Genomic DNA, 17,211 nt, shown 5'->3' on the forward strand with positions numbered 1-17,211 from the left:
GAGGCTTTGGAAATAGAACGACGCGAGCTCGGCATCCACCGACCCGCTATCCACGCCCGGCCGACAGCACTGGGACACACCCGGGTCAACCTCGCCCCCTCACAGCCGCCCCAGAATCTACTGCGCGTTCCCCACCACGCACCCTGGGCCCTCCCACATCTGCCACGCGGCCCCTTCTTCCCTACGACCCGCTCCCCTCACCGCGCTCACGTTGGGGGCTGCGCCAAGGCCGCCAGGCCGACATCTAACTTACTTCCCTCGCCCCCTTCCCCAGCCGAAGTCCCGTGTCACCTCGCAGCAGGACAGGCGGGCGGGAGAAGGAGGCGGGGCGGCGACGGCGCGAGGTGGGGAGTGAGGGCCTGGAAGAGCCAAGGGCGGGGCTGTCCCCTCGGCTAATCACTACGGCCTCTAAGGATTTATCGGGCCCCGGGGCAGGAGCTGTTCATTGGTCGCACAGGCTGGAAGGGGGCGGGGTGACTTGAAGACCCGCCCCAGCATTCCTGCGCAGTCGCAGTCGGCCGTGCTCCCGAAGATTCGGGGACCGACGCCAGCTGGGGCGTTCCAGTCAGTCTTACCCAGGCTGGACGTGTAGGATGATCGACGTGCTGACGTTCTTGCCCCGCCACTACTGGGGACGGTAGCATTTGGTTGATGGCGTCATTTCCGGGATTCATCTGAGGGCGGAGAATCCTGGAGTGCTAACTAAAGGGGATTTTTGTCTTCATTTTTTGTAAAAAGGGGATTGGTCTTGGGAGCGTATGCTATTGTGAAAACAAAACAAAAACAGAAGTCCTTTTCCCCAATCGCGTTTCTGCCTTCTACTTTCGCAGTTGCGAAATGTCCAATCCAAAGGGATTATTTTGACAATACTAAAAGCTTCAAAGGGTTTTTGCTTTTTCAGGAAAACAAAAAGCAAAGGCTGCATTTACTAGATATAGACAACTTCTAGGGGATATTTGTCTAAAGGGGATGTGAAGACACATAGATTAATCACCTCTGGTACACTTGAACATTTTAAAAACTGTATTATGAAAAATGTCGGCCATATACAAAAGTAAACTAGTATAATGAAACTCCACATACCATCACCCATCTTCAAAGATTACCAACTAATGTCCTATCTTGTTTCATCTATACCAAAACTTGGCAAACTGTGAACAGCCAGAGTATTTTAGGTTTTGCAGACTCTCTTGCTTGGTATGTATTTAAAAATTAATATAAGAATATTTAGTGACAGGGCGCCTGGGTGGCTCAGTTGGTTAAGCGACTGCCTTCGGCTCAGGTCATGATCCTGGAGTCCCAGGATCGAGTCCCACATCAGGCTCCCTGCTCAGCAGGGAGTCTGCTTCTCCCTCTGACCCTCCTCCCTCTCATGTTCTCTGTCTCTCATTCTCTCTCTCACAAATAAATAAAATCTTAAAAAAAAAAAAAAAAAGAATATTTAGTGACATTTGAAAATTAGGTGAAATTCAAGTTTTAGTGTTGTAAAGTTTGTTGGAACACAGCCATGTCCATTCCTTTACTCTTTTTATACACACCACCACTACCACTCTGTGAGTTGCCACTAAATCTTTTCTAGATTATTATGATAGCCTCTGCCTATGCACTCTCCCTACCCATGGATTATTCCCGACACTCTCCCTACCCATGGATTATACCCATGGATTATTCCCAATAGAAGTAAGATGTCACTCCTCTGCTAAAAACCCTCCAGTAGTTTCCCATCCCACTTAAAACAGCAAGCAAGGACCTGTGTTTTCCTCCCACACTTAGCTCTCTAACTTCTCTCAACTATTTTGGCCTTCCTTTATTTCAGTCCAGACAAAGGGCTTTCTTGCTGCTCCTAAAATTCACAAAGGATACTTCATTTTCAGTGATTTTACATAAGCTGTCCCTCTACCTGGAATGCTCCTTCCCCAAATGTCCACACACAATCTTCAAGTCTCTGCTGAAGAATCACCTTTTCTGTTTGTATAGTCATACCCCTGAATTTTTGTGTCCTCCCAAAATTCATATGTTGACATCCTTTGAAGGAGGTAGGGCCTTTGAAAGTAGATCCTGAGGGAGGAGCCCTTATGAATGGGATTAGTATACTTACGAAGTCGATTTCACAGAGCTCCCTAGCCCTTTGCACTATGTGAGAATACAAGAAGTATGGGACCTGAAAGATGGCATTCACATAATCACCCTATCTTGGACTTCCAGCCCATAGAACTTAAAAAAAAAAAAAAGGTTTGTAATCTACCCAGTCTGTGGTGTTTTGTTATAGCAGCCCAAACATTCTAACACATCAGTAAAGCATTCCTCATCCTTTTTTTAGAAAATAGCATCCCTTTTTCTCCCTTACTCTATTTTTCACTGTAGAACTTAACAGCTGACATATAATTTGTCTTTTGGGAATTCCCCTAGTAAAATGTAAGCACTATTAAAACAGGGACTCTATTCACTGGTATATACATTCAGGTCCTTGAATAGTGTCTTATACACAATAGGTGCCCAATAAATATTTGCAGACTACAAAATGAAATTACCTATTTCACTATATGTCTGTGTATTATTCCAAGTCCCTTCTTGAGTCTGTCAAATTCTGCTGGCGTCAGCCAGATGCCAATAAGTATTCCACTGCTGAGACTTCTGACAGATCCCTGGAGTGGGGATAAGCTTTGGTTTTATGAGTGGTCCTTAACCAATACTTAGGTGTCTCCACCAATGAAGCTATAACCACTTTATCTTCAGATATACCTCAAGGCAAACACATTTGCCACCTGGAAAACACATTTTCTTACTAAGACTATTAGTTGCCTTCTGAAACAACATGGCCCTAATTTTCATGACAAAAGGTGTTAACCTTAAAAAGAAAGCCAGCAAAAATGGTTTTATCTGGGAATACCAGAATTGCAATTCAGAACATGCACTCTAAGGTAAAACCATAGCAAATCCAACAAACAAAGGAGAGGAACATTATTTTATGGAGAAGGAGGAGGAAGTTGGGAGAGATTGTTCTGAAAATCCACTGGACATGAGTTCTACATGATGATGGTTTCTCACTGGCCGAGTTGCAGGGGTAGTAGATTTTTTGTAGAAGATGCAATGTACTTCTTTCCCCATTGGAGACGGTAATTGATGATTCTTCCCTGTTTAAGATTCTTCTGTTGGGGTCTATAATGGACAATTCTTCCGGTAATTGATGTTGAGTGGTACTGGCTCCCACTTTTAACCTCCCTTTCTATCCTTCCTACTCTACTGTAGTGAGGATTCTCTTTACTTTCAAAAGGCATACTCATGAACTGAAATGGCCCTGCCTAAATCCACTGGATGCTTCTGTGTTCAAATAGTTTCTCATCTGATGACAGGGTTAGGAGTTTCAGTTCCCTTCACCTATATAACCTTAGATTGTTACTAAATTAATTAACAATGCAAATTACATCTACCAAGACCATTGGATAACTTATGTAAATCAATCAGGGCATTATCACCCCAGCGAAATAATTATATAAAGAGGTAAATTATAGGGGCGCCTGGGTCGCTCAGCTGGTTAAGTGTCTGATTTTGGCTTAGGTCATGATCTCAGGGTCCTGGAATCGAGCCCTGCATCGGGCTCCTTGCTCAGCAGGGAGCCTGCTGCTCCCCCTGCTTGTGCTCTCTCTCTCTCTCTCACATGAATAAATAAAATCTTTTTAAAAAAGAAAACTCTTCCTTTAAAAAAAAAAAAGAGGTAAATTATAATCTTGGGATTGCTTTTTCACCATGACTCAGAGCTGGTAAAATTAATAAGATTAACTTGATAGGTAGTGATATCTTGTAAAAACCCGCATGCAATCATTCCCATTATGGACAACCTGTCAATTGAAGCAGATACTCAACTGTGCTAGATAGAACACAGTTTCACTTGGACAGAGTTGGAGACATGTAAACAAGTTAACGCTCTCAACTTCCCCTTTCATAAATTCTGTCTTGCACATTTGCCTTCAATCCATACCTTTTCAGTTAGCATGGCTACAGGCTTGTTGATTTTGTTGATCTTTTCCTAAAACCAGTTTTTGGTTTTATTGATTCTCAATATTGTTTTCCTGTTTTCAATTTCATTGATTTCTGCTCTACTTTTTATTATTTTTTTCCTGCTATTTTTTTCTAGTTTCCTAAGATGAAAGTTTAGGTGAATGATTTTAGATTTTTCTTCTATTCTAATGCATTCAGTGCTATGATTTTCCCTTAAGCACTGATTTTGCAGCACACCTCACAAGTTTTTGTGTTTTTTTAAAGATTTTATTTATTTATTTGAGAGAGAGAGAGCACGAGCAGGGAAGAGGGGGGAAAGGGAGAAGCAGGGAGCCCAATGCGGGGCTCGATCCCAGGACTGAACTGATCATGACCTAAGGCAAAGGCAGATGGCAGACCCTTAACCAATTGAGGCACCCAGGCGCCCCACACTTCACAAGTTTTAATAAATTGTATTTACATTTTTATTTAGTTCAAAATATGTTTTAATTTTTCATGGAATTTCTTCTTTGACCATATATTATTTAGAATTATGTTGTTTAGGGGCACCTAGGTGGCTCAGTCAGTTAAGCATCTGCCTTTGGCTCAGGTCCTGATCTCAGGGTCCTGGAACCCAGCCCCAGGTCAGGCTCCATGCTCAGTCGGGAGTCTGCTTCTTCCTCTGCCCCTCCTCCTGCTTTTGTATCTTGCAACTTTACTGAATTCATTTATCAGTTCTAGTAATTCTTTTGGTGGAGTCTTGGGTTTTCTATATATAGTATCATGTCATCTGCAATAGTGAATGTTTTACTTCTTCCTTAATGATTTAGATGCCTTTTATTTCTTTCTGTTGTCTGATGGCTGTGGCTAGGATTTCCAGTACTATGTTCAGTAACAGTGATGATAATGGACATTCTTGTCTTGTTCCTGACCTTAAGGGAAAAGCTCCCAGTTTTGCGCCTTATTTCTGTTCTTTTAAATTTGTGAAGATGTGTTTTATGGCTCAGAATGGGGTCTATCTTGGTGAATTTTCCATGTAAACTTAAGAAGAATATGTATTCTGCCGTTGTTGTGTGAAACAGTTGATAGACGTCAACTATATCCAATATGATTGATGGTGATGTTGAGTTCAACTCTGTCCTATGTCTGCCTGCTGAATTTGTCCATTTTTTTATATAGTTGGAGCAGATTCATCTATTTCTCCTTGCAGTTCTATCAGTTTTTCCTCACATAATTTGATGTTTTCTTGTTAAGAACACACACATTAAGAATTTATTTTTTATCTAATTAGTTAATTTATTTATTTAAAGTAGGCTCCATGCCCAATGTGGGACTCAACCTCACAAACTTGTGATCAAAAGTCGCATGCTCTACTGACAGAGCCAGCCAGGCACCCCAAGAATTTGTATATCCTATTGGATAATTGGCCCCTTTATCATTATGTAATGCCCCTCTTTATCCGTGATTAATTTCCTTGCTCTGAAGTCTGTTCTATCTCAGGTTAATATAGCTCCTTCTGCTTTCTTTTGATTAGTGTTACGATGGTTTATCTTTCTCTGCCCATCTATTTTTCATCTATATGTGTCTTTATATTTAAAGTTGGTTTCTTGTAGGGCACCTGGGTGGCTCAGTTGTTAAACATCTGCCTTTGGCTCAGGTAATGGTCCCAGGGTCCTGGGATGGAGTCCCACATCGGGCTCCCTGCTTAGCGGGAAGCCTGCCTCTTCCTCTCCCACTCCCCCTGCTTGTGTTCCTTTTCTCACTATGTCTCTTTCTGTCAAATAAATAAATAAAATCTTAAAAAAAAGTAAAGTTGGTTTCTTGTAGACAACCTATAGCTGAGTCTTATTTTTTGATCCACTTTGACAATCTCTGTCTTCTAAACAGTGTATTTAAATCATTGGTATTTAAAGTGATTATTGATATAGTTATACTAATATGTACCATATTTGTTACTGGTTTCTATTTGTTGCCTTTATTCTTTGTTCCTATTTTTTTCTTCCACTTTTTCCTCCTTTTATGGTTTTAATTGAACATTTTATATAATATCATTTCCTCTTCTCTTTGTTTTTTTTTAAAGTTCTGCCAGAATTCTTTTTTTAAAGATTTTATTTATTTATTCATGAGAGACAGAGAGAGAGAGAGGCAAAGGGAGAAGCAGGCTCCCAAGGAGCAGGGAGCCCAATGCGGGATTCGATCCCAGGACCCTGAGATCATGACCTGAGCCGAAGGCGGACGCTTAACCATCTGAGCCACCCAAGCGCCCTCTCTTTGCTTTTTTTTTAGTGGTTGCCTAGAATTTGCAATATACATTTACAACTCAAACAAATCCACTTTTAAATAACCTTATACTGCTTCACAGATATTATAAGAGCCTTATAATAACAAAATATTTCCTAATTCCTCCCTCCATCCCTTGTATCATTGCCACCATTCATTTCACCTACACATAAGCATGTATATACGTATATACATAAACACACATAATTGAATGTATTGTTGCTATTATTTTAAATAATTGTTAGACCATTTAAAAATAAGAAAAGTAAAAGGTTTTATTTTACTTTTCACTTATTCTTTCTCTGATGCTCTTCTTTTCTTTATGTAGATTGGAGTTGCTGACCTATATCTTTTTTCTTCTTTCTGAAGAACAATTTTTTTTTTTTTAGAGAGCGAGCGAGCTGGGGAGAGGAGCAGAGGGAGAGAGAGAGGGAACCTTAGGCATGCTCCATATCCAGCATGGAATTCAACACGGGGCTCAATCTAACAACCCTGAGTTCATGACCTGAGCCAAGATCAAGAGTGGGACACTTAACCACTGAGCCACCCAGGTGCCCCTCTGAAGAACTTTTAACATTTCTTGCAAGGCAAGAATTTCCCTTAATTTTTTATTATTTATATGTATTTATTTTGTCTAACAAAGTCTTTATTTCCACCCCCTTCACTTTTGAAGGATAATTTCACAAAGTACAGAATTCTAGGTTGGTGTTTTTTCTCTCAGTACTTTAAATATTTCTCTCCACTATTTGCTTGCATGGTTTCTGAAAAGCAGTTAGACATAATTTTTATCTTTGCTGCTCTATAATACTTTTTCCCCTCTGGCTCCTTTCAAGATTTTTCCTCTATCTTTGGGACGCCTGGGTGGCCCAGTCGTTAAGTGTTTGCCTTCAGCATGTCATGATCCCAGGGTCCTGGGATCGAGTCCCACATCGGGCTCCTTGTTCTCCCTCTGCCTCTGCTGCTCCCCCTGCTTGTGCTTGCTCTCAATCCAACAAATAAACAAATAAAATCTTAAAAAAAAAAAAAAAGATTTTTCTCTATCTCTGATATCTTTTTTAAATTTTATTTTTTTAAGATTTTATTTATTTATTTGACAGAGAGAGAGAGTTAGCGAGAGCAGGAACACAAGCAGGGGGAGTGGGAGAGGGAGAAGCAGGCTTCCCGCCGAGCAGGGAGCCCGACGCGGGGCTCAATCTCAGGACCCTGGGATCATGACCTGAGCCGAAGGCAGATGCTTAACAGCTGAGCCACCCAGGCGCCCTTATCTTTGATATCTTTGATATTCTAATATTTGACTATGATATGCCTAGGTGTAGCTTTTTTTTTGGCATTTATCTTACTTGATGTTCTCTCAGATTCCTGGATCTGTGATTTGGTGTCTGTCCTTACTTTGGGGAAATTCTCAGTCTTTATTGCTTCAAATATTTCTTCTGTTCCTTTTTTTCCTCTGGTGTACCCATTACACACATTACACTTTTTGTAGTTGTCCCACAGTTCTTGGCTATTTTGTTCTGATTTTTTCAGTTTTTTTTCTGTTTGCGTTTCCATTTTGGAAGTTTCTATTAACATATCCTCAAGCCCAGAGGGTGTTTTCTCAGCCATGTCCAGTCTACTGATAAAAGCCATCCTTCATTTCTATTATAGTGCTTTTGATCTGTAGCATTTCTTTTTGAATCTTAGAATTTCCATCTTTCTGTGTACATTATCCATCACTTCTTGCATGCTGTTTACTTTATTGCAGCCATTAGCATATTAATAATAATTGTCTTAAATTCCCTGTATGATAATTCTCAACATCCCAGCCATATATGAGTCTGGTTCTGATGCTTGCTCTGTCTCTTCAAACTGTGTTTTTGGCCTTTTAGTATGCCTTGTAAGTTTTTGATAACCAGCCATGATGTGCAAGGTAAAAGGAACTGCAATAAATAGACCTTCAGTAGTGAGGTGTTAAGATATTACAATAAGGGAAGCTTTTTTTTTTTTTTTAAGATTTTATTTATTTATTTGACAGAGAGAGAGATAGCGAGGGCAGGAACACAAGCAGGGGGAGTGGGAGAGGGAGAAGCAGGCTTCCCGCCGAGCAGGGAGCCCGATGTGGGACTCGATCCCAGGACCCTGGGACCATGACCTGAGCCGAAGGCAGACGCTTAACGACTGAGCCACCCAGGCACCCAATAAGGGAAGCTTTCTATAGTCCTATGATTAGGTCTCAGTCTTTTAGTGAGCCTGTGCCTGTGGACTGTGAACTTCAGAAGTGTTTCTCAACTTTTTCCCCAATTAAATGGGAAAGGATGGCTAGAATAGGCTGGAATTGGGTATTTTCCTGACCCCCTGATCAGTGAGGCTCTGGTAAAATAGCTTCTCTTGATGCCAGGCCTTGTTAAAAAGAACAGAATGCTCTGGTCATTTGAAAATGGTTCCTTTTCCTCTTCCCCTCCCAGAAGCACGAGGGGATTTTTCTCCAATATTTACTGTGAAAACTTGGTCAAGCTCCTAGAAATAAAAATCACAAAATTGTGCCCTCTGCCCATGACTGGGACCCTCTAGATTTTTTAACTCGCAGACTTGTCCACTTTGAGCCTCCAGTAATTCATCAATTATAATTTAGGTTTCCCATCACAGTAGGAGTCCCTATTGAAGATTTTGCACAGGATTTCTGCCCTGGTAAGTTGTAATTCTCTGTATTCACCTGTCTCTTCAATTTTGGGAGTATTGTTTTCAATTTTGGGAGTACTGTCACAGGAAGTCCTGTGACTTCACATCTCTGATGGAGCTAAGTAGAATTGAGTTTTCAGTTTGTCTGGCATTTTACTTCGTGTTAGGATGGAGTGATGACTTTGAAGATCTTTACATGCTGAACCAGAAACTGGAAGTCCAGTCCATACCTTTGTAGTAGGTATCATAAAGTTGTTTAAGCTTCAGTGTCAGACATGTTAATACAAATACTCTGATTATGATTACATTGATTAGAATATCGGTGATTCCAGAATTTCCTAGCCACCCATTTACAATTCTTTTATTAAGGTACATTACTTTATGTATTCTCCTTCAGAATTACAAAACTAGGGATGCCTGGCTGGCTCAGTTGGCAGAGCTTGTGGCTCTTAATCTTAGGGTTGTGAGTTTTTTTTTTAAGATTTTACTTATCTGAGAAAGGGGTGGGAGGAAGGAGCAGTGGGAGAGGGACAAGCAAACTCTGCATCGAGCGTGGAGCCCAACGCAGGGCTCAATCCCAGAACCCTGAGATCACAGCCTGATCCCAAACCAAGAGTTGGACACTCAACGACTGAGCCACCCAGACGCTCCTCAGGGTCGTGAGTTTGAGCCCCACATGTGGCACAAAGTTCACTTAAAATAAAATTTTAAAAAATTAGAATCACAAAATTAGAGAACTGGAAGTTACCTTAGAGATCATGTTATTCATATCTCCATTTTAAATATTGAAAAATCAAGGCCTGATTCTGAATATAACCAAACCTCTAGACCAGCACGGTTCAATAAAAATTTTTGCAATGATGGAAATGTTCCACGTGTGTTGTTCAGTGCAGTAGCCATTAGCCATACATTGCTACTGAACAACTGCAATGTGACTTGTACAACAGAGAAATATTTTAGTTTTATTTAATTTTAAGTTAAATAGACACCTGTGGCTAATGACTACCATATTGGATAGTGCAGCTCTAGAGCTAATTTACATTGTAGAAAACACAGAGGATAGAGGAATAAGTTAAATGACTTGTCCTGCAATGCACCACTTGTGCAGGAACTAGAACTAGAACGCAGAGTTCCTTAATCTTAGGCTTTTTTGACTATATTGTGCCGCCTTTTCAGAGTCCATAGGATGATGACTTTAAAGCAGAGTTTCTCAACCTCAGCACTATTGACATTTTGGACTGGACTAATTTTTTTTGTCCTGTTCATTGTAAACTATTTAGCAGTATCCCCGGCCTCTACCCAGTAAATGCCAATAGTATCTTCCAGCTGTGACAACCAAAAATGTCCCCAGACAAAGCCATATATGTTGGGGGCAAAACTGGAGGCAAAATCATCCCCAGCTGAGAACCTCAGATTCCCAGGATTTCCTAATCACATGATGTCCTTCGGGGGGTGCCTGCGTGGCTCAGTCAGTTAAGCGCCTGGATCTTGATTTCCACTCAGGTCAGGGTCTCAGGGTTGTGAGATGGAGCCCCGTGTCAGGCTCCATGCTCAGTGGGGAGTCTGCTTCTCTCCCTCTGCCCCTCCCCCCCACTCAAGTGTTCTCTCTCTCTCTCTCTCAAATAAATAAATCTTTAAAAAAAATAAATAAAAGATGTCCTTCAGGGTCCCCATAAGAGGCAAGGTAGATCCAACTTGACAGTGCAAATTAACTCAACAGGGCTGCCTATTGGTGGCTACCACTAGAATGGGGACAAAAATCAAGTATGCATAATAGTTTGTTGAGCATTTATTATGTACATAGAACAATATGCTTTACATATTTTATCTCTAATTCTCAAACTAACATTGCAAGGCAAATGGAATTCTCTTCATTTTACGGATTAGATAACCGTGGTTCAGAAAGTTTAACTGGCACATGGTCACACAGCAGGCCAGCAAAAGGGAAATGCAAAATTCATACCAATTAGCTAGATCTGAATTTTATACCCATGTTATTTTCTACGTAGGTATACATCTCTCTAACAACCTCTTTAGGACTCAGGACTGAAGAGGCATATCTGAAACATAAGACAGAGAAAGGAATATAAATAGGATAAAGAGAATTCTTAAAGGAGTGGGGACATTCAGTGGAGAGATGTGCAGGGAGATACCACCAAATGATTACTACAGTTAAGGAAGGAAGTGGTACCTGAGCTAGACCTTGAAAGAATGTCAGAATTTGAGCGTCCAGAAAAAAAGAAAGAAGTCTGAAAAGAGAATGCTTTGGTAAAGGATTGACTCCCGAGGAAATTCTCCTTTGAATTTTGAAGAGACCATGATTTATTTGAGCAGTCTAACTAGGGTGGAAGAAGGAAGGAGATGAGGTTGGGAACATAAAGGCTGCAACTAGCTCACAGTGGGTCCTGAATGCTGGCTCAATGATTGAGATTTCATTCTGTGTGAAATGAGAGTTTTAAAGCAAGGCCCTGACAAGATTAAAATTATAACTGTTGTCCTAGACCTCGTGATATCTTTCCCAAGGCAACATGTAATCCTACACTCTTCACAACACACAGAATACAGTAATTAAAATTCAGTTGAAACATGAAAGAAAACCACTTCACTTTCATGTATAATGAACTTTCTATGGTGCCTGGGAAGTTAATTGAAAGTTAAGACTTCCACAGTGTAGAGAAAAAAAAGTCTTTAATCAAGAAGAAAAGAGAGGGGCGCCTGGGTGGCTGAGTTGGTTAAGCGACTGCCTTCGGCTCAGGTCATGATCCCGGAGTCCCTGGATCGAGTCCCGCATCGGGCTTCCTGCTCGGCAGGGAGTCTGCTTCTCCCTCTGACCCTCCCCCCTCTCATGTGCTCTCTCTCTCATTCTCTCTCTCAAATAAATAAATAAAAAATCTTAAAAAATAAAAAAAAATAAAAAAAAGAAGAAAAGAGAAATTACAGGAAAATTTTACATATAAATTAGTATTTTCTCTTTCTAAATTATTATTTCCTTTTACTTAAATGTGAAGAAAAGAAAATTTTGAGACTGGGAGAGGTTTCTTTTTCTAGGAAAGCAGCTTTTTTGAAATCCAATTCCTCAAATTCAAATTCAAGTTAATCAATATCCGAGATCTGTTGTTATGTATCAAGTGTTATTTATCTCTTACAGCAATACAATACTATAAGAATTAGCAAGAAAATAAGGGGCACCTGGCTGACTCTTGATCTTGGGGTTAAGTTTGAGCCCCACTTTGGGTATAGAGATTAAAAATAAAATCTTAGAAAAGAAACAAACCTCCTTGTAATCTCTACCCCATGTATGCGGTACAACCATACATCTCAATTACTTTTCTCCCCTACATTCTTCATAGTAAAAGTAAAGAATGTGTGATATTTCTGACATTAATCTAGTAGCATTCTTAGGAACTACATCTGGCACTGGTTTTCAGTTTTTTGGATAATTCTTTTGATTTATATATTCATTTGATTTATTGACTTTTATTTTTTCTGTTTGAGTAATAAAGTAGATTAATAATTATCAGCTCATTTGGAATTAAGATTATGAGATCTAAAGTTCAGAGGTAAAGGCCTATAACTATGACTCATAGGGCTTTACTTTTCCATGTTACAACAAAATTTTAATAGTAATCAAAAAGGTAACGCTTTTTAAAAATCTGAGATCGGGTAGTTCCTACTTAAGTTGACACTTTGACACATATTAAAGGCAGTCAACTCAACAATGATTAAAACATGAAATACTTCACAGTTTTTTTAAGACATTTCTGAAAAAAAATTACATATTTTTACATATTTCATTTTTCCTATTTCATTAAAATGGATTTAATTAAGGAGAAAGATCTTTGTTTACTGAGCATTACATCCTCATATTTCTTTCCTGCCAAAAGGATCATTAGCTTTTGTTTATCACATGATTCATCATGGTAGAACACATTAGTAGATTAAGAAGATTATGGTTTCCAGCTGTGAATAAGCAGATGGAAAATAGTGCCCTAAAGAAATAAGTATGAATGAAACAAAAGCTTGTTTCAGTACAAATTAAGAGGAAGAATAGAAAATTAAAGAAAAAAATTTTCAATTCAGTTTTTAGGTTTCTAGATGAGAAATCAAACAGCCTCTGTAAAGAATATATTCTCATCTGAATAATTTCACAAATAGAAATGGCATACAAAAGTCTACTTTCCTAATTATATCTTCTTACTGTTTGCAGTTAACCACTCAGTTTCATTAAAGGTTTTCTGATGTTTTATTTGATATTTTATTACAAAAAAAGAGAACCACTTAGGGTGGTGTAGGATGGGGAGTTATTTTTTAATGGTTATAGAGTTAAAATTAGAGATGATGAAAAAGTTCTGGAGATGGATAGTGGTGATGGTTGCACAATAGTGTGAATATAATGAATGGTAATGAACTTACACTTAAAAATAGTTAAAATGGTAAACTTTACCTTATGTATAGTTTATCATTAAAGAGAGAGAGGGGTGCAATTATTCCACTTGACTAGGATATGGAAAAAAAGGCGAGAAATTCTAAAAGCCAAATTAGGACATTTTGTGTAATATTTTATGCATTATAAATTTTATTTCTCATCAGTCAGCTGTAATAGCTATTAAAAAATAGAGGTTATAGAAGTGATTATAAATTCCAGAGACCTGAGTGACCAGTAACTGACCAGCTGAGTCAGCATATGATTAAAGACAGCAACTTCATTTCCCTTTTAGATTCCCAATCCCCCCTTTACAGATTTTGCTTTAAAGGGATGTCTTGATAATTTCCAATCTTGCCAACTTCCTAGGCTGTGCTCCTGGGAATCCTATTTTCTTTCTGTCTCTCCACTCCTATTCTTAACTACCTGTTTAAGTTAAGGGGTGGGGGTGGGGGCTGGGAGTAGACTAATGTAACACAGATATAAAAAGCAATGGGTTAAATAAGACAGGAATTTTTAAGCATTTTAACAGTCTTAAGGTAGGAAAACCTGTCCAGGTAATAGGGCAACTTCATTCCACAAAGAGTCAAGGACCCTAGCTCTCCCCTTCTCATTGCTCTTCCAAACCCCAGGATGTTGTCCTTATTAACTAGCTTATAGGAAGGAGGAGAAAGTGGAAATGGAGGGCCAATTCCTTTTAGATAATATAGAAGTTGCTCTCACTTCTCATATTCCATGAGCAAGACCTTAGTCAACACCTACATCCAGCTGGAAAGGATACTGGGAAATACTATTTCACACTAGGAATCCATATGCCTAGCTAATACTATGAAAATGGATTTGGGGAGAACAACTTGCAGTCTGCCATACTACCCTATTCCCAATGTCATCAGGATGACTGCACATGGTTTGTTCGATTCTCTTACTATCTCCAGAGACTAAAACTATTAACTTGCACCTATCACATTCTTTTAAAAGGTTCCCCTGGTCTTTTTATTCTATAATTCTTATATAACAATTTTAAAACTTAGTGGTGTCCCTCAAAGGCATTGTGCTCAGAGAAATAAGAAAAAGAGAAACACTGCAGGATCTCTCTTATATGTGGAATCTAAATATTTTTTTTTTTAAATAAATAAAAACCAAGCTCATAGGGGCACCTGGGTGGCTCAGTCATTAAGCGTCTGCCTTTGGCTCAGGTCATGATCCCAGGATCCTGGGATCGAGCCCCACATCGGGGTCCCTGCTCGGCGGGAAGCCTGCTTCTCCCTCTCCCACTCCCCCTGCTTGTGTTCTCTCTCTTGCTGTGTCTCTGTCAAATAAATAAATAAAATCTTAAAAAAATAAAAACAAAAACCAAGCTCATAGATACAGAGGATGGACTGGTGGTTGCCAGAGACAGGGGTTGAAGGGTGGGAGAAATGGATGAACTGTTGTTGTTTTTTATTTAAATAAATTAAATAAAAAATAAATATTTGGAAAAATCATCAGATATCTTCAAATTTGAGTAAAATTTCTCTTCCTTTTAGCCAACTTTGTGTCATTATTTCTAAATATGCGTGATCCAGGAGACAACCATGACAACACAGTGTGCATTTCCCCCCATTTTTCTTAATTTATTCAATGATGCAAGTATAATTTTTAACAAAATACAATTATGCTATGCATAAAAAAAAACTTAATGGCATAAAACAACTATTTTATTGTACTCACAGATTATGGACCAGGGATGTGGGCAGAGCACAGAAGAGATAACTAGTCTCTGCTCTATCATGTCTGGGGCTTTGGCTGGAAAGCTCAAAGGCTGGGAATGACTCAATGGCTGAGGGCTGAAATAATCTGGAGACATCTTCAGTTACATGGCTAGTGCTGGATGCTGGCTGTTGGCTTGGAACTTTAGCTGGACTGTCAACATAAAAAACTGTTAAATGTGGTCTGTCTGCATGAGCCAGTTTAGACTTCCCCACAGTGATTTCTTAAAAAAGAAACAAAGCACTAGCCATAAGGGAAAAAACTGATATTAACTACATTAAAATTTAAAAAGCGTATTCCTCCGAAGCACCACAGACAGAGCAAAAAGAAACCCTGGATGGGGCGCCTGGGTGCCTCAGTTGTTAAGTGTCTGCCTTCAGCTCAGGTCATGGTCCCAGGGTCCTAGGATCGAGCCCCGCATCGGGCTCCCTGCTCCGCGGGAAGCCTGCTTCTCCCTCTCCCATTCCCCCGGCTTGTGTTCCCTTTCTCACTGTGTCTCTCTGTCAAATAAATAAAATCTTTAAAAAAAAAAAAAAAAGACACCCTGGAATGGGAAAATACATTTGCAACATATATTTTTAATAAAACACTCTTATTTTGAATATATATAGAATTCTAATAAAAAAGTAATAGAAACTAAGTTTTTTTTTACTTTTTTATAAGATTTATTTTATAAATTTTATTTATAAGATTTATTTTTTGGGGCACCTGGGTGGCTCAGTTGTTAAGTGTCTGCCTTTGGCTCAGGTCATGATCCCAGGGTCCTGGGATCAAGACCCACATCGGGCTCCCTGCTCCAGGGAAGCCTGCTTCTCCCACTCCCCCTGCTTGTGTTCCTGCTCTTGCTATCTCTCTGTCAAATAAATAAAAATTAAAAAAAATTTTTTATTTAAATTCAATTAATTAACATACAGTGTATCATCCAGTTACCCCATCCCCCCACCCCTCTCTCCTCCAGCAACCCTCAGTCTGTTTCCTAGGATTAAGAGTCTCTTATGGTTTGTTTCCCTCTCTGATTTTGTCTATTTTTCCCTCTCTTCCCCTGTGATCTTCTGTTTCTTAAATTCCACATTATCAATGAGATCATATGATAATCTCTACGACTGCCTTATTTTGCTTAGTATAATACCCTCTAGTTCCATTTCGTTGCAAATGGCAAGATTTCGTTTTTTGATAGCTGAGTAGTATCCCATTGTGTGTGTGTGTGTGTGTGTGTGTGTGTGTGTACACCACATCTTCTTTACCCATTCATCTGTCAATCCATTCATCTGGACTCTTTCCATAGTTTAGCTATTGTGGACATTACTGCTATGAACATTGGGGTGCAGGTGCCCCTTCGAATCACTACATTTGTATCTTTGGGGTAAATACCTACTAGTGCAATTGCTGGGTTGTAGGGTAGCTCTATTTTCAACTTTTTGAGGAACCTCCATACTTCTTTCCAGAGTGGCTGCACCAGCTTGCATTCCCACCAACAGTGTAGGAGGGTTCCCCTTTCTCCGCATCCTCGCCAACATCTGTCGTTTCCTGACTTGTCAATTTTAGCCCTTCTGACTGGTGTGAGGTGGTATCTCATTGTGGTTTTGATTTGTATTTCCCTGATGCCAAGTGATGTTGAGCAATTTTTCATGTGTCTGTTGGCCATTTGTATGTCTTCTTTGGAGAAATGTTCATGTCTTCTGCCCATTTCTTGATTGGACTAGTTGTTCTTCGGGTGCTGAGTTGGTAAGTTCTTTATAGGTTTTGGAAACTAACCCTTTATCTGATAAGACATTTGCAAATATCTTCTCCCATTCTATTGGTTGTCTTTTGGCTTTGTTGACTGTTTCTTTGCTGTGCAAAAGCTTTTTATATTGATGAAGTCCCAACAGTTCATTTTTTGCCTTTGTTTCTCTCGCCTTTGGCTATGTGTCCAGCAAGAAATTGCTGTGGCCGAGGTCACAGAGGTTGCTGCCCGTGTTCTCCTCTAGGATTCTGATGGATTCCTGTCTCACATTTAGGTCTGTCCTCCATTTTGAGTCTATTTGTGTGTATGGTGCAAAGAAACAGTCCAGCTTCATTCTTCTGCATGTGGCTGTCCAATTTTCCCAATATCACTTCTTGAAGAGACTGTCTTTTTCCATTGG

At 39.6% G+C, this 17,211-nt stretch overlaps 1 protein-coding gene across 4 annotated transcripts in view; it reads right to left on the bottom strand.

The window, feature by feature from the left end:
* CARF (calcium responsive transcription factor) overlaps positions 1-17,211 on the bottom strand; it is a 96,016-nt gene that overhangs the window by 828 nt on the left and 77,977 nt on the right. Inside the window, exon 16 of one of the 4 annotated variants that reach the window (XM_081815349.1) lies at positions 576-702. The gene's annotated coding sequence lies outside the window, so the exon portion shown is untranslated. Of the gene's footprint in view, positions 1-575; positions 703-2,542; positions 2,646-10,687; positions 15,239-17,211 lie in introns of those variants that run through there. The other 3 variants (XM_081815348.1, XM_081815347.1, XM_081815345.1) reach the window with 3 other exon arrangements.

The sequence above is a fragment of the Leptonychotes weddellii genome, chromosome 3 (assembly GCF_054177405.1).
Source record: "Leptonychotes weddellii isolate Sample4059 chromosome 3, ASM5417740v2, whole genome shotgun sequence".
Classification (NCBI taxonomy): Eukaryota; Metazoa; Chordata; class Mammalia; order Carnivora; family Phocidae; genus Leptonychotes; species Leptonychotes weddellii.